Source organism: Peromyscus californicus, unplaced genomic scaffold, assembly GCF_007827085.1.
Source record: "Peromyscus californicus insignis strain IS unplaced genomic scaffold, ASM782708v3 Scaffold_2__1_contigs__length_46816999, whole genome shotgun sequence".
NCBI classification, from domain to species: domain Eukaryota; kingdom Metazoa; phylum Chordata; class Mammalia; order Rodentia; family Cricetidae; genus Peromyscus; species Peromyscus californicus.
The window spans coordinates 30,697,352-30,723,783 of NW_026294540.1; the positions used below are offsets into that span (position 1 = coordinate 30,697,352).

At 46.9% G+C, this 26,432-nt stretch overlaps 1 long non-coding RNA gene across 1 annotated transcript; it reads left to right on the top strand.

Annotated features, from left to right (window-relative positions):
• The first annotated feature begins 43 nt into the window (after positions 1–43).
• LOC128120326 (uncharacterized) lies at positions 44–14,378 on the top strand. The gene is made up of 4 exons (XR_008221846.1): positions 44–314; positions 3,531–3,655; positions 11,435–11,495; positions 12,117–14,378. It is a non-coding gene; the product is annotated as an uncharacterized LOC128120326 (long non-coding RNA).
• Positions 14,379–26,432: the final 12,054 nt, after the last annotated feature.

The window sequence follows — 26,432 nt, forward strand, 5'->3', positions numbered from 1 at the left end:
TGCCAGGGGAGGGGGCTCTGCAGCGCGCTCCTGGGCCGCTGCGATTCTCCTGCGGGTTTTTCTGGGTTTTAAGACAGGGTCTCACTCTGTAGCCCAGACTGGCCTTGAAGCCGTTGTGTGGCTCAGGCTGGACTCGAACTCTTAGCAATCCTTCTGCCTCTGGCTCATGCGTGTTGGCTAGTCCATTTAACTGCTCCTCCACTGTCGTTCTCTGCAGTATTTGGCTGATCTGCAACTTTCTCTTGCTCTCTGAGGCCACCCTGGAGGACCCCAACCCCAAACATGGCAGATGGGAAGGATCAGCCAGGTTTAAGGTAATGATGCGTTCCGGATGGAGGGAGGGGTCCAGGGTGCACCAGGAAGTAGCCTTAGAGCTGTTCCTTCAAAAGGCCAGAGACACCAGAAGGCACCGGCTGGAAACAGAGGAGCCTGGGATAGAACAGAGGTTGGACTCCAGGGAGGAGCATACAGAGCCCTACCCGCCCACCTTAGGGTTTCTCGAAGGACTTGCAGCCTGCGCCTCCTGAGCAGGACCTGAGGTTTCTATTCCAGGGCCAGCTTAGAGTACAGCCACCCTACTGACTCTACATAAACCGTGGTGATTGTGGCCCAAGTCAGTGACCAATGTCCCCACTCTGGTGATTCTCAAGCCCTGGGGTGCTGGTTGACCAGGAAGCAGGGTAGGTAAGGTAAGAATTGCAGTCTCTATTTATGAGGAAGATCAGAAAAGCAGGACAACTCCCTCACATGGCACAGCCCCAGTGTAACTAACTTCAGACCCTTATGGTTACATACCAGAGGGACATTCCCACCAAACACCACCTCCCACCACCCACCACCCCATGTAAGAACACTTCCCTTGAGTTTCTGGAAGGCTGAGAGACCTTTAGGACATTCCCCACATGCCAGACAGGCCCCTGGAATGCTGGCCCTACCACAGGCTGCCCACAAGATCTGGGCCCTCTGGCCCTGCCCAGCCACAGGCTGACCAGTCCTCAGGGTGATCTGTGTCCAAACAGATCCCTGTCCCAGGCAATTCCCTCCAGGGACCATCAAAGAGAAAGAGTAGGTGGCATGGCCTGCCCATCATCAAAGGTCAGTTCAGAAAAGCCCCTAGCACCCTTGCTGGAAAATCCCTTAGAGGTCACAGAAAAGTTCACCAAGGACTAGGTTGATTCCCAGTCACCCTCTCTGGCTGTGTGACTTTGGGCAGATTCCTCTTCTGTAGTAAAGATATATAGTCCTGGGTACAGTGACTCACACATGCAATCCCAGAACTTGCGGGGGGGGGGGGGGGGGGGGGGGGGGGCAGAGGCAGGAGGATTGCTACAAGTTCAAGGCCAGCCTTGGGGGAGCAAGTCAGAAGACTGAAAGCATTAACACCCAAAAACATATACTGAGGAGCGCCTGGAAGTGGTACTCTGTTCAAACCTGTTCAACCCAGGAGCATCTCGGGCAGACCTGGACAAGTTAGCCTCATTACACATCAGGCAGTTAAGCCGATGCCTGATATGTGTCAGGGCTCCATAAATGTTAGCTATTGATTAGTCACTCACCATCACGTCAGGACATGGGTGCATTCACTGACCATCCCAGGCTTTAGGCTCAAGTCATGGGGGATGGCTGGGCGTGGTGGCACAAACCTCAGCACACTGGAGGATCAGGAGTACAAGGTCTTCCTAGGCTACTAGGTTACATAATGAACTCTAGGTCAGCCTGAACTATATGAAACCTTGCCTCAAAAACCCAAGTTGGGGGCTGGAGAGATGGCTCAGTGGTTAAGAGCACTGGCTGCTCTTCCAGAGGACCTGGGTTCAATTCCCAGCATCCACATGGCAGTTCACAACTGTCTGTAACTCCAGTTCCAGGGGACCTGACACCCTCACATATAAAAATAAAATTAAATATTTTTTTAAAAACAGGTTAATTAAACAAACAAACCAAAGTTGGGAGCTATAGCGAAGGCTCGGCAGGTAAAGGCACTCACCAACCAAGGCTGAAGATCTGAATTCAGTCTCCAGGACACTCATGGTAGAAGGAGAAAACCAACCCCCTCAGGTTGTCCTCTGACACTCCCCCCATGCACTGTGGTACCCAAATGCCCCTGCCAACACATACATACATGCATACACATGTAAATAAAAAAAGGTCTTGGAATGGCTCAATCAGCAAAATGATGATTGTGCATGCATAAGGACAAGTTTAGGCCTAGCAGTGACCCACACCTTTAATCGCAACACTCAGGAGGCAGAGGCAGGTGGATCTCTGTGAATTTGAAGCCAGTCCTGTCTACAGAGTGAGTTCCAGGACAGCCAGGGCTACACAGAGAAACCCTGTCTCGAAAAATAAAATAAGTAAATCTTTTAAGAATTTTAATAAGATGGAGGAACCAGCAAGATGTCTCTGCAGGTAAAGGTCCTTGTCTCCAAGCCTGAAGACCTGAATTGGATCCTCAAGACCCAGACAGTGGAAGGAGAGAACTGAATGCCATGAATTGCCCTCTGACCTCCACACACATCCTGTGGCAAGCAGTGCCCACAGACACTCATACACACAAAAATAAAAATAAGATGGAGAGCAATTCATAAAGATACCCAACACCAACATCTGGCCTACACTCATATGCACACACACGTACACACATTCACAGTCTCACACACATGTGCACACACACACACACACACACACACACACATACACACACACAGAGTGGGAAGGAAACCACACAGGGGACGCTTGGGTTTCCTCTTAGAACAGGTCCAGGTCCAGCTCTCAGAATAGAGGCTTAAATGTTGGGGGAAGTCCTTCTGGCTCTGGGTGAGGTCATCTGTGGAGAATTGAGGTTCATTTCAGCAGAGCCAAAGCCGTCATTGTTATTATTTCATGTGTCACCATTGGGAACAGACAATACATCTACAGCTGCATAGTTCCAATATAAATGAGGAAACAACCTTCACCGCTGTGCTCCCACCCCACCCTCTCACCACCAGATACAGATCTTGCTTGTGTTTTTCTTTAAATGGAGACAAGCAAACATGGATATATATTCAACTCCATTGATGGTTTTGTTTGTTTTGTGATATTTTCAATGAAAGTCATGACCTTGCGCATGTTAGGTGAGCAGTCTGTTACTGACCCACACTCCAACCCCTCACTGGGGGATTCTAGGCAGGTGCTCTACCACTGAGCCACACCCCAGCCCCTCACTGGGGGATTTTAGGCAGGTGTTCTACCACTGAGCCACACCCCAGTCCCTCACTGGGGGATTCTAGGCAGGTGCTCTACCACTGAGCCACACCCCAGCCCCTCACTGCGGGAGTCTAAGCAAGCACTCTGCAGCTGAGTTACTACCTCATGCTGTTTTGCTTCTTTGATTTGGTTTTATGAGAAAGGCTCTCATACAACCCCTGGTCTCCTCTCCTCAGCCTCCCAGTGCTAGGATTATAGGTAAGCACCACCTCACCCAGCTGTGTGGTTGCTGGTTTTGACTTTTCTTTTCTCCTCCTCTTCTTCTATTTTTTTTTTAACAGAGTTTTGCTGTATACCCTTGGCTGGCCTCAAACTCACAGACCAAAGGTGTGTGCCACCATGCCTGGCCATACGAATTTTTTTCCTTGGGTTCCAGGGATGGAATTCAGGTCCTTGTGTTTGTACTGTAAGTACTTACTGTCTCTTCAGCTCCACTTTAACTTCACATGTCTTACTACTCATTCTTTGTCAAAAAGTCGCTTCCTCATTCCTTTTCAATACAGCATAATATTCAGACAAATACCATTAGCTTGTTTGAACCAGACACCCCACACACACAATTTATCCTTAAATCACCAACCCCAATGTTTTTCACTTTTCTTTGCCTAGATCTGTGCCAAATACACACATGCACACGCGCACGCACACGCAGGAGCACAGCTGTATGTTTTCAGATTGAATGCCTCTGCCCCTGGTGACAGGAAGGGCCCTTCTGCTCTGAGCTAATGTGGGTGACACATAAGCATTTGCTCTAGATATGGTGAAGGCTTGGGGGTGAGGTCCCCCTGGTAAGCTCCTGGGATGGAGGATGTCCTTGCAGACTGAGAATTCTGCAGCTGGCTGGATCTTGTAACGGTTGAGCTGGGCTGTTATTATTGTTGCTGCTGTCTCGCTGTTGTAGGCAAGCTCAGTAAGAGCCACCCTGAGCTTGTCCTGCTCCACACCTTGCCTTCCCCAAGTGTCCCTGCCCTGGCACCCTTGTGTCCTGCAAGGGATGAGCTAGACCTGTACACATCACGAGGTCTTCTCTTTAGCCCTACCTCAGGTCCCTCTGGGGAAAAATGGGGACATGGACACTGTGTCCCTGGGCCACATGGGGACCCAAGTGCCACCTGATCCTTGCTGGGATGAGGGCACAGCACAAAACAGAAGTACTTAGAGGAGGCCAAGCCTAAGTCTCTCCTGGCCAGATGCCATGCCCTGCACTTGCTCTAGACAAGAATTAAGGCCACAGGGACAGGCTGCCCTGCTCCCTGATGCCTGCCTTATACTTAGTTCCCTAAGGGAGGATTCTTGGGGAGGTCCCCAGAATCCCAAAGATCCCCTAGGACTGCCACTGCAAAGCAGGGACCTCCAAAGGGCCCAGCAGTGACTCCCTAGGCTGCACAGCGCCCATCTCCCATGTTGTCACAAGATTTTTTTTTTTTTACGTTTCTTTGTGACAGAATCTATGTAGCCCAAGCTAGCCTCAAATTTACTGTGTAGCTGAGTATGACTTCCCAAGTGCTGAGATGACAGGCATGCATCACCTCACCCAGCTCCCTCGAGGTTCCAGGCTGTAGTTTGAAGGGCACCCACTTACCACCCCAACTTTGCTGTCTCTCACCTCCTGGCTTTCCTGGAAATCTCATTCACACTTTCCCTGGAGCTCCCAGGGAGGGAGCAAGACTCGGTCATTACACAGAGGCTGTCACTGGGACTGCTCACAGCTGCGTGTGATCTTGTCCTAGCTGAACCTCAGTTTTCCTGCTCTTACTGGGATATCAGTGCTGGGCAGCTAGCTGTTGGGAGGCTGAGGCAGGAAGATTGCCAGCTACCACATGAGACCTTTGCTCAAACACACAAACAAACTGGGGTGACAGCACAGACCTGAAATCCCAGCACCCGATAGGCAGAGGCAAGAAACTGAGACATTCAAAGCAGGCCTTGGCTATTCTGTGCGTTGAAGGCCAGCCTTGGCTACCTGAGACCCTATTTCAAAAGAGCAAGTAATACAGCCATCGAGGTGGCTCAACAGGTAGAAGTTGCCGCCAGGTTTGACAACCTCAGTTCCTGGAACCCACAGGGTAGAGGGAGAGAACTGACTCCCACAAGCTGTCCTCTGACCTCCACATATGAGCACCATGGCACACACGCCCACACACATACACATAAAAGTAAACAAGAATGTAAAAAGAAAGCATATTGAAAACAGCTGAGGATGTGGCTCAGTTGGTAGTGAAATCCTGGTTCCACCCAAAGAACCTCATAAACCAGGCATGCAGTGCAAACCTGTGATTCCAGCCCTTGAGGTGGAGAGAGGAAGGTCTAGAGTTCAAGAAAATCTGCTTGTGTTACATTCTTTTATGCTGTATTTTTTAACTCTGTGAGCCTGTGTTACTTTGCCTGTCTAAAACACCTAATGGTGTAATAAAGAACTGAGTAGTCAAAAAAAAAAGAAAGGAAGGAAGGAAGAAAGAAAAAAGAAAAGGATCTGCTATGAAGTGTGTTAAGGCCACTGGGGCTACATGAAAGCCTACCCCAGGTAGCTAGCTAGTAGATAGATAGATAGATAGATAGATAGATAGATACATACATACATACATACATACATACATACATACATACATACATAGATATTAATGATAGATTATAGATAGATAGATATAGATTAATAAATGATAGATGATAGATAGATAGATACATACATACATACATACATACATACATAGATACATAGATAGATACATAGATAGATACATAGATATTAATGATAGATTATAGATAGATAGATATAAATTAATAAATGATAGATGAGAGATAGATAGATAGATAGATAGATAGATAGATAGATAGATAGATAGATAGATAGATAGATAGATAGAGATTAATAAACGATAGATGAGAGAGAGAGAAAGAAACCATGCACACACACACATAGATCACTGTAGCTGGCCAGACAGCTCAGAACTAGCTTCCCTGCAAACCACACAGCCGTCTGCGGTTCAAGCCCTCAATAAAGGGGCAGCCTCGTGAACCAGAGGCCATGAATAGCCTCTTTGTGGCTCTGTGGTCACCTGCTCCAAGGGCCCCTCAAGGCAGCCTGGTACCACTGGCGCCTCTTGCCCATCAGAGTCTAGTAAGTGGGAGGAGCCAACTCTAGGAGCTGCGTTCTGACTGGCTGAGTCCCTTGCTGGGCTTTGCCCCCAGGCCCTGAGCCATTCTGGGCCTGCTCCCTCTGAGCAGGGCAAGCCAGGCTGTCACCTACCATTGCTTTGTCTGTCAACAACCGAGATACTCTTTGCCTTCAACGAAACTGAGGCCTGGACACAACAAACAGGATCTGGCCCAGAATTTTCGGGCCTGGTGGCTCTTAAAAAATATGGGTTTGGGGAGCTGCATATGTGCTTCAGCAGTGAAGCATACTGTCTGCCCTTCTCGAGGACCCAAGTTAACTTCTCAGAGCCCTCAAGGTGGCTCACAAGCTTCTGGAATGCCAGTTCCAGGGAATTCAATGCTGTATTCTGATATCCAAGGGTACCAGGTACGCATGCGACACACAGACATACATGCGGGCAAAGTACCCGTACTCATAAAATAAATTAAATTTAACAAAATATGGTTTTGTTTTTGTTATTGTTTTTGCTTGCTGTGGTGTGTGTGTGTGTGTGTGTGTGTGTGTGTGTGTGTGTGTGCATGTGTGTGGGTTGCACACCTTTGTCCGTGCATGTGGAGGCCAGAGCTCAGCCTTGAGTGTCCTTCCTCAGGATATCTGCTGACATTTATTTAGACAGGGATGTTTCCCCAAAGCTAGAGCTCACAGACTAGACTAGACAAGCTAATGAACCCCAGAGATTCATTCATCTGCCTCTGCTTACCCAGTGCTGGGATTACAAGCACATTTAGCCACACCCAGCTTCCTCCTCCCCCCACCACAGGGTTTCTCTGTGTAACAGCCCTCTGGCTGTCCTGGAACTTTCTCTGTAGACCAGCCTGGCCTGGAACTCACAGAGATCCACCTGCCTCTGCCTCCTGAGTGCTGGGATAAAAGGCCCATAGGTTCTTACTATTGCTCAGCAAGCATTTTACTGGCCATCTCACAGCCCCTGGTATGGTCTTTTTTAGACAGTCTCATGTAACCCAAGTTGGCCTTAAACCTGCTTCAGCCTCCTAAGTGCTGGGATGATAGGTATGAGCCACCATAGCCGACTTTCTTAGCAGAATTGAATAGACAAATTGTGACCTTCCACCTGGATCCTACAATGTCCCCCTCCAAGGTAGGCACCAAACCTGCCCAGTGGCCCCAATTAGAGTCATGAGACTGTCCCAACCAAGAATGTGATCACCATGAAAGTCCATACCAGCTGGCATACCTGTCATTCCAGTACTCAGGAGACTGAGACAGGGGGATAAGAAGGAAGCCAGCCAGAGCATGTCACAAGATGAGTCCGAGAGGGGATGGGGAAGAGGCTTAGTTAGTGGAGTGCTTACCTCGCATTCATGAAGCCCCGGGTTCCATACCCAGCACTACATAAACCAGGAGTGATGCGTGCCTGTCATCCCAGAACTTGGAGTTCTAGGTCATCCTTGGCTAGCCTGGACTACATGAGACCCTGTCTTAAAAATAAATAAGGAAGCCAGGCAGTAGTGGTCCATGCCTTTAATCCCAGCACTCAGGAGGCAGAGACAGGTGGATCTCTGAGTGCAAGGCCAGCCTGGTCTACAGAGTGAGTTCCAGGACAGCCAGGGCAACATAGAAATCTTGTCTCAAAAAAACAAATACATATATATATATATATATATATATATATGAAAAAGATATATATATCTAATATATATATATATGTATGTATTAGAAAAAGAGATAGAGGCCAAAGGGTGGAGGCAGCCTACAAAAGATTCCTGAAATCTTTTTTGCTTTATGTTTGTTGAGACAGGGTCTCCTATCTCAGGCTAGCTTCCAAGTCTTGATCCTCCTGCCTCCACATCCCCAGGGCTGACAGCACAAGTTGTATCACCATGTCCAGCATTTTGTTGTTCTCATTGTTGTTTTTTTTCTTGTTTGTTTGTTTTTTTGGTTTTTTGTTTGTTTGTTTTTCAAGACAGGGTTTCTCTGTGTAGTTTTGTGCCTTTCCTGGAACTCACTTTGTAGACCTGGCTGGTCTTGAACTCACAGAAATTCACCTGCCTCTGCCTCCCAAGTGCTGGGATTACTCATTGTTGTTTTTAAGATTTATTTTTAGGGGTTGAAGATTTAGCTCAGTAGTAGAGTGCTTGCCTAGCAAGCGCAAGGCCCTGGGTTTGATCCTCAGCTCTGGGGAAAAAAAGACAAAAAAGATTTATTTTTATTTATGAGACGTGTGTGTGTGCGCGCATGTATGTGTGGGGGTGGGGGTGGGTGTGTGTGTGGGGTGTGCACATGCAGTGAAGATGCCTCAGAATCCAGAAGAGGCTATTGGAGCGCCTGGAACTGGAGTGAACAGTTGTGAACCACCAAGTTGTAGCTGCTGGGTTTCAAACTCAGGTCCTCTGCAAGAGTAGCAAGTGCTCTTAACCACTGAGACATCTTTCCCAGTCCCTCCAGTATTTTCTGGGAAGTGTGTAGAGATAGGATTTAGCCCAGGCTGACCTCAAATTCTCAGCAATCCCCCTGCCTCAAGTTCTAGGATTGCAGGTGTTCCTCATCATGCACAATTTCCATGTTGCACTTCCTGAGGGAGAAACCTGGGCTGGCCCCAGGAGTCAACCTTGAGCCCAGCTCCCCTGGAGGATGAACAAAACACCTGGCTATCCACCCTCCCCATCTGGCCAGAGCAGCTCAGGATCCAAGGTGAATTCTTTAAAACAAGCCAATGGTGGCCGGTGCTTGGCAAGAATCTGGCTAATTAAGAGGGCATTAGTATCATGGGCAGAGCCAAGCTCATGCCAAGATATCTCTGCCAGAAGAGGGGCCACTGACTGATGCCAGGTCTTGGCCTTGCCTGCCTGGCAGCCAACCCAGTCTACCCCCTGAGAGAGCTTCAGGGTTCCCCTTCTGGTGAGCTGGGACCCAGTGTCTGACCTCAGGCCCCATCTGTCCTTCGAAGTGCTTGGACCTCAGACAACTGCCCCCTAAGCTGGGGCAGCAGAGCCAGCTTCCAGAACCCTGCCTCATGGTTTTCCTAATACAATAAACTCCAAACACTCGTCCCATGTTCAAGAGAGAAAAACAGCCAGGCATGGTGGCACTCACCTGTAATTCCAGCACCCTCATGCTGAGGCAGCAGTATTACCAAGAGTTTGAGGGGCTAAAGGGATAGCTCAGCGATGCTTAAGAGCATTTCCCGCCAGGTGGTGGTGGTGCACACCTTTAATCCCAGCACTCGGGAGGCAGAGGCAGATCTTTGTGAATTTGAGGCCATCCTGGTCTACAAAGTGAGTTCTAGGACAGCTACGGCAGGTACACAGAGAAACCCTGTCTTAACAAACTAAAAAAAGAAAGAAAGAAAAGGTGTATATATGTAATAAAGTATTTTAAAAAAAAAGAATATTTTTGGGACATGCAGTGGTGGTGCACACCTTTAATCCCAGCATTCGGGAGGCAGAGGAAGGCCAATCTCTGAGTTCAAGGTCAGCCTGTTCTACCGAAGGAGTTTCAGAACAGCCAGGGTTACATGAAAAAAAAAACAAAAACAAAAACAAACAAAAACCAAACATAGAACTGGTGGTTCTTACAGAGGAACCAAGCTTGGAGCCCAATATCCACATCTCTGCCTGTAACTGCAGCTCCGGGAAACTTAACACCCACCAGCTCTCCACAGCCTAGGCATCACTTCTCAAGGCATCCATGTGGAGGTCAGACCACAGCCAGCCAGGCAGCATCATCACCTGTACAAAGGTTTCCCAATTTACAGGAAAGTAATGAGCAGGCCATCTGGTGTCTGCCCTGTCAGCATCCCTGGGTTACTAAGGGAACTCCCCTTTCTGCCTTGAGAGCTGAAATTAATGACACAGAAAAGTCCAATTTTGCTGGCTAAATGGGAAGACAAGGAATTATAGCTAGAAACAAAAAAAACCCCAAGTAGGGGATCCCCAGGGTTGGGTAACTAGAATGTAGTTAGGAAAGAACCCTAGAATGTTCTCTTACACCCTGTCTTTGATATATTTGACAAATAGCTTTAGGGCCTGAGATGCCTTCCTGGACTTCAGACATGATATCTCCCTGACTTTACCTAAACCAGGCCCTTCAAAGTTTGTATTTATTTATTTTTTATTTATTTGTTGGTTTTTTGTGTTTTGTTATGTTTTGTTTCGGGGAGGAGAGGTTTGAAACAGGGTTTCTCTGTGTAACTTGCTTTGTAAATCAGGCTGACCTCGAACTCACAGAGGTCTGCCTGCCTCTGCCTCCCGAGTGCTGGGGTTAAAGGCATGTACCACTACACCAGGGTGCAGCATTGACCTCTTAATCCTCCTGCCTTCACCTCCTGAGTGCTAGGATTACAAATAGGCACTACCACATCTTTCTCTCAAAATACTGTGACATATTCCACTTCTCAGTTGCTCTCATACCACCTTGTAATCAACACAGCAGAGCTCAGTGACCTCCAGATGGATGAGGATGTCTCATCCCCAGCCAGTGAGTCAATGCCTCAACTTGACACTAAATGCATGAATTCCATTGGGTTTCATCATTGATATTTATTGTCATTCTGCAGTTTTGTTGGTTTGATTTGTTGTTGGGTTTTTTTTGTTTGTTTGTTTGGGTTTTTTGTTTGTTTGTTTTTTGAGACAGGGTTTCTCTGTGTAGCTTTGTGCCTTTCCTGGAACTTGCTTTGTAGACCAGGCTGGACTTAAACTCACAGAGATCCGCCTGCCTCTGCCTTCCAAGTGCTGGGATTAAAGGCATGCGCCACCAACGCCCGGCTGTTGTTGGTTTTTTGTTTTGGTTTTTCTTTGTCTTTTTGAGACAGGGTTGCTCTGTGTAGCCCTAGCTGTCCTGGAATCCACTCTGTAGACCAGGCCGGCCTGGAACTCACAGAGATCCAGCTGCCTCTGCCTCCCAAGTGCTGGATTAAAGGTGTGTGCACTTTTAATTTGTTGTTTTAATCTGTCTGTGCGTGTGTGCATGTGTGTGTATCTAAGTGCATCCCACTGTATTCAAGCAGAAGACAATTTTTTTCAGGAGTCAGTTTTCACCTTCCATCTTTTTTTTTTTTTTTTTTTTTAGCATCTGTCTTGTTTCCGCTGCTTTGGATGCTTCAGACTAGCCACGAGCACGGTTCTTGATGGTGAGTCTCCTGCCCTCCCTCCCTCCCTCCCATCTCACTTTAGGCATCCTCCAATTACAGCTGTACACCATGGAATCCAGCTTTTCTACATGGCTTCCAGGGATGGAACCCAGGCTGTCAGGTCTGAGTGTCAAATTCTTTTCCTGCTAAGTCATCTCACAAGCCCAGGGTTTTTGAGACAGTCTCATACTAAACCAGACTGACCGCAAACTCAAAATGACCCTTCTGCTTAGTGCCCTAGGTGCTGAGCCACCACCTTTGGCTTGTTTTGGAAACAGGGTTTCTCTGTGAAGCCCAGGTTAGCCTTGAACTCTATCTTCTTGACTCAGCTTCTGGAAATGCTGGGGTTACAAACACATGCTACCGTGGCTTTTTTTGTTTGTTTGTTTGGACAGGGAAGGTCTGTTGTATCCCAAATTGGCCTTGAACTCACTAAGTAACAGAGGCTAGCCTTAATTGTGTACTGTCACACCCAGTTTCATACAATGCTGGGGATCAAACCTGGGCCTCAAGCATGCTGCCAACTGAGTTACTCCCCAGCCCTTAATTTCAGTTTCTTTGTGTGGAAGTGTGCATGTGTGCATGGAGAGATCAAAGGCTGACTGCACTGTCATTCCACAGGTGTGCAACCCTACCACGCTGTGTAGTCCATCGAGCCAGTGAGTCTAAATCCAAGAGATCTGCTGGTCTCTGTTCTCCAGTGTGTGTGTGTGTGTGTGTGTGTGTGTGTGTGTGTGTGTGTGTGTGGTGTGTGTGTATGTGAGAGAGGGTTAGGAAAAAGGCTAAGCAAAGGAGATTAGATTTAAGGTTCTTGTTTAAAAAAAAGAAAAGAAAAAGACAATTACTAGTTTTAAATACTTTACATTGGATTGGATTGTTTTATATTGTATACAAATTATATATATTGAAATTGATATTGTTAGAAAATGCTATATGTATATTTCTAATTGTACTTATATCGTTCATTTAACAATGTAATGCAATTTTCTGATCCTTGAATGTTATTATTACCAACTATTAGGATATAAAGAAATGAAAGTTAGTAGTTAGACATTATAATAGAACTTGTAGTCATATTAGGTATGTTTTAAAAATTGACCAGATACATTTTAGATAGACAGGTCATCTTCAAACCGTTCAGAGATCTACAGAATATGGCATTTAAAATGTTTTAATAACTTAGAAAATGTTTCTTTTTTGTTATGACTATGAGACATGTCGACTCCTGGCAGTACCAATCTACTTCAGAGAAAATATGGGCATTGAAGAAACTGCATATGGAGTTAACTTTCATTGTGGCAAAAGTTAGCCACTGGAATCAACAGGACAAAATGGACAGACAGGACACGAAACAAAGGACTACTGATTCTTGCCAAAACAAGTGTGGTTATGGCTTTATCAAAAGACATCTTCTGAGGCCAGGACAATATGGCACCATCCCTGAAGTGGCCTTTGCAATCCGGAAAAGGTACAGTGCCCTTCTCTTTGAAGGCAGCTAAACAGGCAGTGGGCCGATGGCTTCTGATGTGCAATGGAACAACAGCTCAAACAGTTATTCTTGAAGAGTAACTAAGCTCACGCCTCTCAATAGTAGACTGGCATTTGATGGAGGGATATGGAGAAGAATGGGATGCTGAGATGAAGCCGCGTATACACAGCCAAGAAGAATGGACAGCTGAATTAAAAAAACATCAACAATTTCCAGAATTTAAAATCCTGAATCATAGCCGGGCGGTGGTGGCGCACGCCTTTAATCCCAGCACTCGGGAGGCAGAGCCAGGCGGATCTCTGTGAGTTCGAGGCCAGCCTGGGCTACCAAGTGAGTTCTAGGAAAAGGCGCAAAGCTACACAGAGAAACCCTGTCTCAAAAAACAAAAAAAACAAACAAACAAACAAAAAAATCCTGAATCATGACAGAACACTAGTGGAATTCAGGTGTTTCTGGTACATGGACTGCTCTCACCCAATGTGAGGTTGAACTGTTGACCTTGTTTACATTCTACTTCACAAATGAGTCTGTCAGATACGCAAAGCCTATAGACTGAAGATGATGCCCCAACATTTCGGAGAAACCTCAGATGATTGTCCAGGCAGCTGGCTGTTTCTGTCAACTCACAAATTTTTTTGGAAGTTGCTTGCACGCACTTCCTGTTTTTATTTTTTATTAGGTAATATTATTTTCCTTCTTGGATCTCTGAGGAAGTTGAAGATTAGTTAGTTATAGTTGAAGGCTAGTTAGGATAAAAAGTGAATTAGGTACATTTTGGACTTACCAAAATAGGATAGATAATGGAATTATTTTCTCTGAATTTGTCAAATACAAATGGACTAGACATTGTTTAGGTATTTATTACTTGTATATATTGCATATAGTTATTGCACTTTTGTATATAGTTTTTCTTATGTTAGTTATAACCTTTTTCCTTTTTTCTTTTTATTAAAATAGAAAAGGGGAAATATGGTGGTATTTTATTTGTACTGAAATGTGATTTTAATTGTATGTTAATAAATAAAGTTGCCCGGGGGTCAGAGCTATTAGAACCATAGCAAAAGCTGGGCGTTGGTGGTGCACGCCTTTAATCCCAGCACTTGGTAGGCAGAGCTAGGTAGATCTCTGTGTGTTCAAGGATACAGCCAGCATTGGAGACACATGCCTTTAATCTCAATACCAACCATAGAAGACCTGGAGGTCTATACAGATAGGCAGTGACGAGGTAGTCATGTGGTTGGTTTTACAACCAATGAGAAGGCAGAACAGAAAGTCTATATAAAGACAAACAGACAGGAAGTAGGTCTCTTTCGGAGAGGTCTCTTGGCTGAAGAGGCTAGCTGCAGCAGGCAGGTAAGGCTCTTAGCTCTGATCTCTTGGCTTTCATCTTTGCATTGGCTCTGTGTTTCTTATTTAATAAGACGGTTGGTTACATCTACAGAGAAACAGAGAGCAGAACAACCTCTGTATATCTTGCTCAGTTACCTTCTATTTTATTTATTTATTTATTCTGTTTTTTTGAGACAGGGTTTCTCTGTGTAGCTTTGCTTCTTTCCTGGAACTCACTTTGTAGCCCAGGCTAGCCTTGAACTCACAGAGACCCGCCTGCCTCTGCTTCCTGAGTGCTGGGATTAAAGGTGTGTGCCACCACCGCCTGACTACTCTCTATTTATTTACTGAGCAGGATCTCTTTGCTGAACCTGGAGCTCACCAACTAGACCAGTCTAGCTAGCCAGTTTGCCTTGGGAAACCTTTGTCTCTACTCCCAAGTGCTGGGATTATAAATGGGCCACCATACCCATCTGGCATTTTATGTGGGTTCTGGGGACTCAAACCCATGTCCTCATGCTCAGACACAGCATTCTACCCACTGAGCTGCCTCTCCAGCCCTGAAGGTGCATGTTTGTTTGATTGTTTAAATGTTTTACTGTATATTGAGGTTTATTTATTTTATGTGTATGAGAGTTTTACTTGCATGTACCTCTATACACCACATGCCTGCCTGACAGCTGAGAAGATCAGAAAAGGGCATTGGATCTCTTAGGACTGGAGTTACAGCCAGGTGTGGTGGCGCACGCCTTTGATCCCAGCACTCAGGAGGCAGAGGCGCCGATCTCTGTGAGTTGGAGGCCAGCCTAGTCTACAGGGCAAGTTCCAGGACAGCAAGGGCTATACAGAAAAACCCTATCTTGAAAAACCAAACCAAAACAAAACTGGAGTCACTATGGATGGTTGTGAGCTGCCATGTAGGTACTGGGAACTGAACCCAGGTCTCCTGAAAGAGTATTAAAGACATCCACTCCAGGCAGTGGTGGTGCACACCTTTAATCTCAGCACTCAGGAGGCAGAGGCAGGTGGATCTCTGTGAGTTCGAGGCCAGCCTGGGCTACAAAGCAAGTTCCAGGACAGGTTCCAAAGCTACACAGAGAAACCCTATCTCAAAAAAACCAAAAAAAAAAAAAAAAAAAAAAGACATCCAGGTGTGGTGGTGCATGCCTGTAATCCCAGTTCTCAGGAGACTAAAGCAGGAGGAGCCTGAGTTTGAGGACTAGCCTGGGCTACACAGCAAGATCCTGTCTCCAATACATACACATGGAGAGCTGAGGAGATGGATCAATGGGTAAGAGCATTTGCTCTGCAAGCATGAAGATCTGAATTCAAATTTCTAGCTCTCATGTAAAATGACATGTGTGTCTGTGTATGCCTGTAACCCCAGCACGGGAAGATGGAGGCAAGTGGATCCTAGGTCAGACAATCTAGCTGAATCAATAAGCTTGTGGCTCAGTGAGAGACCCTTTTTCAAGGCAGCAAGTCAGAGAGCAATAGAAGGAGACACCTAATGTCTGGCCGCCACATGCACATACACAGATGTATGTACCCATACATTCAGTTACATGGAACACACACACACACACACACACACTGAATACAAAATATGTGAAGCCCATCAGGCATGGTGCTACAGGTCTTTTATCCCAGCTCTTGGGAGACAGAGGCAGGAGAATCTCATGAATTCTAGGACAGCCTGGGCTACACAGTGAGTTCCAGTCTAGCCTGGGTTACATAGTGAGAGTCTGTCTAAAAAAGGGGAAAGCTAGAGAGATGGTTCAACGGGTAAGAGCACTTACTGCTCTTGCAGAGGACCCGAGTTTGGTTCCCAGCCACCACATCCACTGCTCATAACCAGTGGTAACAGACACCAGCACACACACACACACACACACACACACACACACACACACACACACACACGAGGGGGGACGAACCAACCACCAGGTGGCTGGTGGATCTGTAGCCAGTGGGTGACCCCTCTATAACTCACGTGTGCTGGGGGATGGCACCTCCCAGGCCATCCAACTCAAGCCTTGCTGAGGGCACCCAGCCAGCCAGGGGCATGAGGTGAACAGCCAGACCTCCTGCAGTGGCCCAGGGAGCCAGATCAGCCTCAGGAAGTCCTGGCAGTGCTGACCGGAAACAGAATTGTTTGGTTTTTTGGACAGCCCTGCAATCCCAGCCAGCTGTTTCTTTTCATGTCCAGGGAAGTTTGGAAAGGAAGGCCTCTTCACCGGAAAGACCTGAAGTCTGAGCCCTGGCTCCCTCTTAATGAGATCTCCAGATCTTTGAAGGAGGTATGCTGGGGGCAAGGGGTTCACTCTGGGAGGAGGAACGGGGAGGATGGAGGAAAAATAGCAGTTGCTCAACTTAAGAAAAAGTATTATTGGGGGCTGGAGAGATGGCTCAGCAGTTAAGAGCACTGGCTGTTCTTCCAGAGGTCCTGAGTTCAATTCCCAGCAACCACATGTTGGCTCACAATGAGATCTGGTGACATCTGGTTCTCTCTTCTGGCCTGCGGGCATTCAGGCAGAGCACTGTATATATAATAAATCTTTTTTTAAAAAGTATTATTTTTATTTTTTATTTTATGTGTGTGGGTGCAAGTATGTCTGTGCACCACGTGTGCATCTAGTGTCCATAGAGGCCAGAGGAGGGCATCCCCTGGGCTGGAGTTACAGACAGTTATAAGCCACTATGTGGGTGCTGGAGATGAAAGCCAGGTAGTGCTCTTGACCCCTGAGCCATCTCTTCAGTTCCAGATGCTTAACTTTGGGCTCTGATTTCCTCCACCTCCGAAATTCTCACTTAGAGATGCCCTGGAGACCCCCAATAAGCAGCGGCAGACCCCTTCCCCCTCACAAGGGGACTATGCCTAGAGTGGGATGGGAGTTTAAGAACAAGTTAAAGGGCTGGGCAGATGACTCAGAGGTTAAGAGTGCTTAATGCTCTTCCAGAGGACCTGAGTTCAGTTCCCAAAACCCACATCAAGTGACACACCCCACCTGTAACTCCATCTCCATACAAAAAGATCTCTTTTGGCCTCCACAGGCAGTATACTCACATACATAGACCTATACACAGACACACAATACACACATAATTTAAAACAAGATAAAAAATAAAATCTTTTTAAAAAAAGCTTACTTGGGAAATAGCTCATTGGTAAAGCACTTGCCTAGCACACACAGGAACCCCGAGAGCCCTCCCTCCTCTTTCCTCTTTCTCCCTCCCTCCCTCTCTCCCTCCTTACCCCCACCTTCTGTCTCCCTCCTTCCCTCTTAGTCCCTCCTTCCATCCCTTCCTTCTCAGCACCTCACTTTGCAAGCCCAGGCTATCCTGAGACTGACAGTCCTCCAGTCTTAGCTTCCTTAGCACTGAAATCACAGGCATGTGTCATCATGCCTGCCTGAAAGCAGTTACGTTTGAGCAATGGTGCATCCTAGAGCCAGGAGGGGCGCCCTGGCTGGGGCAGGGGTCTTCAGGACCCCAACTTCAAAGCCATCATCTTATTCCAATGACTCTGGCAGAGGCTCCTGCCCTTCTGTCTCATGAGTCAAGTGCAAGGTAAGGGTATAAGAAACTGGAAGCTATCCCCTCAAGAGGGGGCAGACCCACACTGACTGTGGCTCCCAGCTGGCTGACACTGGTCTTTTATCTCTGGCCACAGGTTTAGTCTATTATCTGCAATGGAGGACAGTCCCATCCCTATCCCACTCCATTCCTCTAACACTAGCACTAGCCAGTTGTCAGGATCCCAGCCCCAGCCCCTTCTGATCCTGACAGGTCTGAAGTGACCATATCCTCCTCCAGGGGCAGACATGTTTCCTGGAGAGATGTGAAGGGACTGCCAATTGCCAATCACATGAACACAAAATGAAGGAAGAACCGGGATGTGGTTCAGTCAGTGAAGTGCTTGCCTAGTGTGCTGGAGGTCCTGGGTTCCAGCCCCACCACCCATATAAACCAGACTTGAAGACATAATTGTGAGTCCAGCATTGGGAAGAGGTAGAGTTATGAGTATCAGAATAAAGACCAGCCTAGCGTCCATAGGTTGCTTTGAGACCAGCCTGGGCTACATAAGACCTTGTCTCAAATTAAAAAAAAAAAGAAAGAAAGAAAGAAAGAAGAAATAATTAATAAAAAGGAAGCAAGAATCCACAGCAGAGTGTACACAGGGGTCTAGAATTACTTTCTGTGGTATTGGGGACTGTACTCAGGGCTTCCAAATAGGCAGGTGCTCTATCCCCAAGCCAGTTCTAACCCCTCACTGGGGGATTCTAGGCAGGTGCTCTACCACTGAGCCACACTCCCAGCCTTTTTTACTTTTTTTTTTCAAGATAGGGTTTCTCTGTGTAGCCCTGGCTGTTCTGGAACTCCCTTTGTAGACCAGATTGTCCTTGAATTCACAGAGATCAGCCTGCCTCTGCCTCTCAAGTTCTGGGATTAAAGGCACGTGCCACCACCTTCCAGCTTGCCTTTTTACTTTTTAAAAAAATAATTTTAATTTTTAAATTACTTATGTTTCTTATTTTTGTGTATGTGTTTATCTGTGTGAGTGTATGCCACATGTATGTGGGTACCTATGGTGACCAGAAGATGATATGAGATCCCCTGGAACTGGGGGGTCCAGGCAGTTGTAAGCCACCTGATGTGGATGCTGGGAAATGAACTCAGGTCTTCTGGAAGAGCAACAAGCACACTTAACTGTTGAGACATCTCTCTAACTCACTTGCCCAGACACACACATACATACATACATACATACATACATATATATATATATAAACGTAAACTTTACCCACTGAGCCATCTCCAAAGGCCCACCTTTTTCAAAGATACTTCAGGCTTCTCAATAAAGAAATAAACGTGGGCTTGATGGCACACGCCTTTAATTGTAGCACTCAGGAGGCAGAGGCAAGAGGATCTCTGTGAGTTCAATGCCAACCTGGTCTACATAGCAAGTCTCAGGACAGCTAGGACTACACTGAAAGACCCTGTCTCAAAAAACAAAAACAAGCCGGTGGTGGTGGCGCCAGCACTCGAGAGGCAGAGTCAGACGGATCTCTGTGAGTTCGAGGCCAGCCTGGACTACCAAGTGAGTTCCAGGAAAGGTGCAAAGCTACACAGAGAAACCCTGTCTTGAAGAAACAAAACAAAACAAAACAAGGAGGCTGGAGAGATGGCTCAGAGGTTAGGGTACAGAGATCTGCCTGCTTTTGCCTCCTGAGTGCTGGGATTAAAGTTATGTGCCCACTCTGTCTTTGTGGTTTTTTTCTTCTTTTTGAGACAAGGTTTCTCTGTGTAGCCTTGGAACCTGTCCTGGAACTCATTCTGTAGACCAGGCTGGCCTCAAACTCACAGAGACCTGTCTGGCTCTGCCTCCCAAGTGCTAGGATTAAAGGCCTGCGCCACCACCTGGCTCTTTGGTTTTTTTTGTTTTGTTTTGTTCTGCTTCAGTTATCATGTGCGTACATGCTTGTGAGTGTGTGCTCACGAGCATGCACCGTGGTAGATATGTGGAGGTCAGAGGAGGACTTATAGGAGTCATCTCTCTTCACCATGTGGGTTCCAGTGGTCAAACTGATGTTGGTGGACCTGGCAGCCAGCACCCTTCCCTGGTGAGCCATCTCTGCGGCCTCTCCCCTTCCCTTTCCTGGACACTGTCTCATGCAGCCGAAGCTGTTCTCCAAACCCTGAACCTTCTGCCTCTTTCTCTCAAGAGTTGAGTCTTCGTTTGTATGTTTAGAAGTTATCAGTGGCACTTCAACCAAGCAAGCTGTGAAAAGAATGAACCATGTGGCATGTCATTAGGACACAGGAGGGGGTAGGGAGATGACTCAGTGGGTAAGAGCACTTGTGGCTCAAGCCTGAGGACCTGAGTTCAAATCCCCAGCACCCAAGTAAATAGTCAGATGTAGCCACAGTGCTGTGGAGATGGAACTCTGGGGTCTGCTGGCTCAGTGGATGTCCTTCTCTGGTCTCCACCCCTGTATCTGCACACACACACACACACACACACACACACACACACACACACACAATTCAGGAGCTAGCTCCAGCCCTCCTGTAAGTCAAGTGTAATAACACAATTATAACATAAAAAGAAACTTGCAGGACACTCATTCTCTAATCCAAGCACTTGGGAGGTTGAGGCAGGAGGATTACCATGGTTTCCACACCAGTATGGGCTACAGAGGCTCCAAAAACAGGGAAACAAAGAGCTGGGACTGTGGAAGAGTGCTTGCTAGCATACACAAGGCCTTGTGTTCAGTGTCCCACATCCATCTCATGGTGAGGCATGCCTATTATTCTCAGCACTTGGGGAGTGGAGGCAGGAGGATCAGAAGTTCGTTGTACCCTGCTACACAGTAAGTTACTTCCAGGTCAGCCTAGACCCTTGTGTCCAACACAAAAGCAAAAACAGAAATGACCTAGCTCATGGGTGCTATAGGCACTTTAGGGAACCCGGGGGCATGGCTTGGCGAAGTGGGTGTGTCAAAGGGTGTCACTCTCTTTGTGTCAGTTGTGGGTGGGACCTTCGGGAGATGGACCAATCTGGAGAGTCCCAGGCTCTGCGAACCGCTGACAAATCTAAGGACAGGAGTGTGAGCAGAGCTCGCAAAAGAAGCTGGAAGGTTCCAGAGTGTGTGATTCTAGGGAGATCATACCTACAGACCTCTGACTTTCTCTCTGGCCCCCAGCTCCCCAGTTGTGAATTGTGTCTACTCTCACACTTTTCTCCCATTGCAGTGACCACTGGGAGTTCAGCAGATCAGAGATAGCTGTTTCTGGTCAGGACATAGATGGATGGCTTCTATGAAATTTGCTTTTCTAAATCCAGGAAGATCCAGGGAAGTAAGATTCTCCAACTCCTATAGGCAGGCAGGAGCAGCCACAGTCCCTTCCCTGTGCTCACATGGTACGTTGGAGCCCAGAGAAGCTGCAAATTTGTGAAATCACACAGCATTCAAGTAGACTCAGAGTCTCTTAAACCAAAGCAGGAAAATGGAGCGGGTGTCTTGGGATACATTTGGAGGTAAAATTAACGAAGAGGAGGAGGAGGAGGCTGAATCAGCTGAAAGATATGTGATCTCTGCATTTAGGAAGCTGAGGGAGGAGGAATGATACCAGTTTGAGGCCAGCCTTGGCTACAGACTAGATATTCAGAAACTTAATAGTCCCAAGAAAACACCTATAATCCCAGCACTCGGGAGGCAGAGGCAGGTGGATCTCTGTGGGTTTGAGGTCAGCCAGGATGTCAGCCAGGACGGCCAGGATTACATAGAGAGGCCCTGTATCAAACAAAACAAATAACAACAACAGCACAAGCAAACCAGGCTTGGTGACACAGGTCTTTTTTTTTTTTTTTTTTTTTTTTTTTTTTTTTTTTTTTTTTTTTTTTGAGAACAGGATTTCTCTGTGTAGCTTTGGGCCTTTCTTGGATCTCGCTCTGTAGACCAGGTTGGCCTTGAACTCACAAAGATCCACCTGCCTCTGCCTCCGGAGTGCTGGAATTAAAGGCGTGTGACACCACCGCCTGGCTGACACAAGCCTTTTAATACCAACATTAAGGAGGTAGAAGCAGGAAGAGCAGGAGTTCAGTGTCATCTGCGCTACATAAGGAGTTGGAGGCTAGCCTAGACTATGCAAGGCCATCGTAAAACAAATCAACAAATAAACAGCTTGGGACTGGGAGATGGCTCACTTGGTAAAAATACATGAAGACCCGGTGTCCAGCACACACATGAAAAGCTGGATGCCTGATACCTTGTAGGCTTGCCACTGCTTCCTACATGCCAGCAAGACGGACATGTTTCACAACACTGACATACCCAACACACGAATGTTTTCTGTCTTTGATTTTTATTTAGTTATTTGTGTCATGAACTTCAGGAAGGCTAGAGGATGGAGTTGGCTCACTCCTTCCACCCAGGGTTTTGAGGCAAGGTATCTCATTTCTGTTGCTGCTCTTCCCCTACTCCAGGCTAGCTAGCCAATCAGCCAGCTAGTTTCCGGAAGATTCTCATGTCTCTTTCATCTTGTTGTAGGAGTTCTGGAATTACAGACACATGTCACTGAATCCAGTTTTTTTTTTTTTTTTGTTTTTTGTTTTGTTTTTTTTGGTTTTTCGAGACAGGGTTTCTCTGTGTAGCTTTGCGCCTTTCCTGGAACTCACTTGGTAGTCCAGGCTGGCCTCGAACTCACAGAGATCCGCCCGGCTCTGCCTCCCGAGTGCTGGGATTAAAGGCGTGCGCCACCACCGCCCGGCTGAATCCAGTTTTTTTAATGAGGGCTCCAAGGATCAAACTCAGGTTATGGAAACAGGGTCTCTCTCTACATACCTTCATAGCTTTGGTTGTTCTGGAACTCATTCTGTGGACCAGGCCATCCTCAAACTCACAGAGATCCACCTGCCTCTGCCTCCCGAGTGCTGGGATTGATGGCCTTTGCCACCAGGCCTGCCTGAGATCTTTTGCCTTTTTGAACCCAGTATTTCTCCTTCCAAATGGCTTTCAAAAGGGTCTGCGGGTGTCTCCCCTGGAGTCCTCAGCCTAGCAAATACAGCCCCGCCCAGCCTGACCCGGCCTATGCGTCTCTATCGCCACCTGGCGGCTTCCCAGAACATAGCAGCCAATCCAGGAGATGGGCATTCCAGGTCTGGGCTACTTAGGATTCAAGGGTGGGGGCCTCCCTTCTTCAGTCTCTAGGAATGAGCAACGCCAGAGCTGGCCCCAGCCTGTAACTGTCCTCCTGGCAATAGTGGACGTCTTCCCTAAGAAGGACAAGTTGGATTCGGGACCTTAGAGGTGTCATTTATTTCCCATGAGTGCCACACCAACTACAATGTTCAGTCTGCCAATCTAGCAAGAATCATTCTTGGAGCTGTTATGCCCACTCTGAGTGCACCTGAGGCTGAGCAAGGGGCAACTGGCACCTCTACACTGGTCCAGTGTTCTCACATCTTAAGCTATGTCTTGCCGAAGCCTGGGCTACTAGTACCCTCATTGCCTCTAATAATGCCCCACCAGCTACCCCTTCTGCCTCTCTGTCCAATGATGCTTTTATTTGGAGTTAGACTTGAAAAGGGATTGCGTTGCTCGCCCAGACCTCTACCTAGAATCCAGGTTGAAAGAGGACCCAGACTTAGGCTATGTTTAGAAATGGGAGTTTGCTGGGGACAGGGTGGTATCCCTCTACTCTCCCATGCTAGGTCCTCATGTGGGATGTGTGTCCAGATCCACGCAACTGGTAAGAGCATAAGGACTGTTAGGTAAAGAGTGAAATATCCCTAGTGGCCTGGTGTTAGCCCCAGAGCTATTGCTCCCAGCTCCAGACCCACTAGTTTCCTTTGGACCACAGGATCTGACTACAAACTACATCTCCCAGAGTCCCTGATAGCCAGCTTCCTGTTAGATTTTGCCAACAGGAGGCACCAGAGCTCACCCTGTCTGTAGCGCACCTCCCTATGGGTCAACTCTGAGAGCTCCTTCATAGAAGCATGCTTTGAAACAATGGATGGATGGATGGATGGGTGGATGGATAGATAGATAGATAGACAGACAGATAGATGGACAGACAGACAGACAGATAATGCTGGACATGTTGGCACAGGCCTTTAATTCCAGCACTGGGGGAAGCCGAGGCAGATGGATCTCTGTGAGTTTAAGTCCAGCCAGGGCTACATAGTGAGACCCTGTTTCAAAACAAACAACAATAAAGACATGATAGTCATTACCTGAAAGAGTTGGTGTGTGCCTGTCATCCCAAACTGGGCATGATGGGCCACACCTTTAATTCCAGCACTCAGAAGGCAGAAACAAGAGGATCTCTGTGAGTTCAAGGCCAACTTGGTCTACAAAGGGAATTCCAGGACAGCAAGAACTAAATAAAGAGACCCTGTCTTAAAAAAAAAAAAAAAAAAAAGTAATAAAAAACCATCCAGATGTGGTGGTGCACAATGAATGTCAGCACTAGCAAGGCAGAAATTCAGTTGAGTTCAAGGCTGCCTGTTCTACATGGGATGGGGAGTTGCAGGCCAGCCAAGGCTACATAGTTAGACCCTGTAATAATTTATTTTAAAAAGTAACGTTTACCAGGTGGCTGTGGTGGCGCACACCTTTAATCCCAGCACTTGGAAGGCAGAGCCAGGCAGATCTCTGTGAGTTCAAGGACAGCCTGGTCTACAGAGTGAGATCCAGGATAGGCACCAAAACTACACAGAGAAACCCTATCTCAGAAAACCAAAAAAAAAAAAAGTAACATTTACATTTATATGTACTTATGTAATTTATTGTTTTTAAATAATATATATTTATATAATGCAAAATATATGTTTATATATAACTTTTATATAATTTTATGTTTTTTAATTATATATATTTATATAGTATATATGTTTTTAGGGGGTGTTTTCGAGACAGGGTTTCTCTGTGTAGCTCTGGCTGTCCTGGAACTCACTCTGTAGACCAGGCTGCCCTCAAACCTGGAGATCCACCTACCTCTGCCTCCTGAGTGCTGGGATGAAAGGTGTACACCACCACCATGGGGGAGGACTTAGTTTATTTTTAATTACAAGTTCCTGTTTTAGTTTGTGCAGGTGATGCAGATGCCCACAGAGGCCAGAATGTGAGATGCCCTGGAGCTAGACTTATATGCATATGAGGTTGTGCAGCCCTCAGTGGGGTGCTGGGAACTGAACGTGCTCCTCTGCATGAGTAGCAATATATGCTTTTAGCCACAGAACCATCTCTCCAGTCCCCATTTTTATTTATTTGGTTATTTAGAGACAGGGTGTGACTATGAAACCCAGCATAGCCTGAACTCAAACTCCTCCTGCTTCAGCTTCCAGAGCCCTGAGACACAGGCATGTGCTACTAGAGTTTGCTAGAAATACTCTCTACCAAACTGTCTGCACTGAACATACTGACAGTTTTTCTTGTCAATAAGCAGTAAGTATAGTAACACTTTGCATGTCGTTCTCATCTTATACATATTGCAAGTCACTTACAAATGGTTGGGTTTTTTTTTATGTACTGTGTGTGTGTGTGTGTGTGTGTGTGTGTGTGTGTGTGTACATGCCAAGGCACTTGTGAGGAGGTCAGAGAACAGCTGCAGGAGTCAATTGTCCCCTTTCACTATGTGGGTACCGCCAGGAATTGCACCAGGTCATCAAGCTCAGGACCATCTTGCCGGTCCAGGTTTTATTTTTTTTGCTAAGGGGGTCTCAAGCTGTAGTTCTGCTTATCCTAGACTCACTATAGCCCAGGCTGACCTCAAATTCCAGATGATCCTCCTTCCTCATCTTCCCAAGCTTGGGATTACAGGTGTGAGCCACCAAGGCTGACTCTGCCCCATCCTTAATGTATCTGGCTGGAATATCACCATCACCAGGCCACCTAGGGGGGTGACCAGAGAGAAGGCCCCCACTAGATGGCACCTGAGAGGAGCCTCTGGCCTGCTAGTATTGCCCTGACCCAGCCCTCATCAGTCTCTGTGCTGACTGCCTCTTAGTTTCCTTATCCTCACTTTCCTTTCTGCTCCTACCAGAGCCTCACCTGCCCCCAGGCCTGCCCCCACCCCCTTAGTTATTTCTGGCCAAGTTGTTTAAACCTCCCTGCACTTGAGGGAGACTCGGAGCTAGAGAGATGGCTCAGTGCACTGAGCACTGGCTGCTCTTCCAGGGGACACAGGGTCCATTCTCAGAAACCACAGGGTGGCTCACAACTATGTGTAATTGCAGTTCCAGGTAACCAATGCCCTCTTCTGACCCTCAAGGGTATCAGGTGCACAGATACACATGCAGGCAAACATCCATATGCATGTAAAAATAAAAATGAAATTTAGGCTACGTGGTGGTGGCGTATGCCTTTATTCCCAGTACTGGGGAGCCAGAGGCAGGATGATATCTGAGATAGAGGCCAGCCTGGTCTACAGAGCCAGTTCCAGGACAACCAGAGCTACACAGAGAAACACTGTCTCAAAAAACAAACAAACATTTAGAAACAAAATAAAAAACTGTGAGTCAATGTGAGTCTTCCCTGGAGAATTTGGATACAATGTCAGGTACACAGCTCCTCAGAAATAAAGAGGACAAGATATGTATGGATGTAGCC